The following is a 1,820-nucleotide window of genomic DNA, read 5'->3' as shown; positions in this document are numbered from 1 at the left end:
CTCATTCCCTTTGCTAACACTAGAAGTGTAGTTTATTTTTTTACCAATTTATCTTTTGCAATAGCGAGTGCTTTATTTGGTACTGGTATTTGGTACAGCAAATCGAAAAAAGTCGTTAGGAAGTAAATGTTGAAAGCGTATGTCCCCCACTTGCAATCCCCACATATGTCCCCCACATGGTAATCGAGAATATTCATAGTTTAGAGCATTTTTTTGTAACTAAAACATGGTGATGGTGCTTCCGAATCAGCATAAGCTAGCGGAACAGTGCACCACCGACAGTCTGCAGACTATTTATTCTTTGTTTTTTTTTATTTATTTGGTACAACAAAAAATGTATACATTGAAAAATATATATACACAACTAAAAAAGGCCCGCTCTACTGCAGGTCAGGTTGCGTTGGGGGCACAGTGACCTGCAATAATACGGAAAGACGGGCTAGTTGGTACTGCTGCATAATTGAAGTTTTTGCGCACACACACAAGGACACAGAAGAAGGGAACACAAGGACCAGCGCTGGTCCTTGTGTTCCCTTCTTCTGTGTCCTTGTGTGTGTGCGCAAAAACTTCAATTAGGCACAGTGACAGTGGTGCTGTCAAGGCCCTGGCTGCTGTGGCTGGGCAGGAAGCCAGCTGCCGCGAGCAGCCGATAATCTGCACTCTGAGAGTGGGGATCATCGGGCTGCTCCACAACAAATGCTTCTCTGAAGCGCCGCTTCCTGCCCCCACAGCGATCACCAGACCCTGGCAGCCACCTCTTAATAAAGATGAGGGCCTCCGCCTAGTTGCACCCTGCTTTTTGGCAGATGACATCTGCATACAAGAACAGAAATACCATAGTACACATGACGCGCTGCAGTACAGAGAATACACAAGGGTACACACATAAATGAACAAGTCTAACCTGTCACTAATCTACAGAGCCTCAGGTTCACAAAGGCCCTTTTCTGCCATGAAGGCTGTACAGCACATGCACGTCATGTGCCAATACAGCCTTCATGGCATTCACACCAATTTCTCGGAGGCCACGTCCCCCAATCTGCAGGAGGTGCTTGCGCTGTAAAAAAATGCAAGAAGCATAGATGGGGTAAACGCAACAGCACATCGAAATGTTTTCATGATAAAAATCTGCAAGAAGAGGACACTGAAAACAACAACTTGAATTTTTGGGCATCACAACATTTCATTGTTTTTTTACGCTAACTTCAACTCACTTGACCTAAAATGGTTTCCACATCAGCCCTCTCACACTCAGTGTGAGAACCTTTCAGAGTCCTTCTCTGATATGCAGTTTCGCTGTTATGAAATCAAATACAACACTGTTATAACCCTTAATAAATATTGATTCTAGCTATGAAATAGTATAGTTACTTTGTACAGTGCTAAAATTCCAATACACGTTTCTTCGAGGTTACAATGTCTTTGCCTGAATGTTGACCAGGAGTAGCTTCTACAGGTGAAAAACGATAAAATATGCGGAATTCAAACAGAAGCTGGGACATGTTTCTAATCAATGCATTCTAAGCAGAGCACAACAAGATAAATGAACATGATCAAGGCGTACTAAGAGGCAACCTTAGAGCGACCAAATCTTGGTCATAGATGAAACTGATAGAAAAATAAAGGTCGCACTAGATGGTCGCACCATTTGCTGTTTATATTTTTCTGTGATAGCCAACAAAGAGGCATGTCGCTATAGAAATCTCATCACAATAAACAAAGGTGCATTTTTCTTCACACTGCGAAATTGGGGGCATGTTAGATTTTTAAAAAAGTAAGAAATCGGCTAACACAAGGCAGGGTGAACTGTAGCTCAAAGT

General features: G+C 42.5%; 1 long non-coding RNA gene across 1 annotated transcript; it reads right to left on the bottom strand.

Annotated features, from left to right (window-relative positions):
* Window positions 1-293: 293 nt before the first annotated feature.
* On the bottom strand, window positions 294-1,423 carry LOC142764842 (uncharacterized). Its single transcript, XR_012883919.1, has 3 exons — window positions 905-1,423; window positions 587-813; window positions 294-416 (listed from the first exon to the last, which is right to left on the bottom strand). It is a non-coding gene; the product is annotated as an uncharacterized LOC142764842 (long non-coding RNA).
* Between the last annotated feature and the right edge of the window lie 397 nt (window positions 1,424-1,820).

Source organism: Rhipicephalus microplus, chromosome 6 (assembly GCF_043290135.1).
Source record: "Rhipicephalus microplus isolate Deutch F79 chromosome 6, USDA_Rmic, whole genome shotgun sequence".
Lineage (NCBI taxonomy): Eukaryota > Metazoa > Arthropoda > Arachnida > Ixodida > Ixodidae > Rhipicephalus > Rhipicephalus microplus.
The sequence above is the reverse complement of the archived record's forward strand: the minus strand, read 5'-3'. Positions and strand labels throughout refer to the sequence as shown.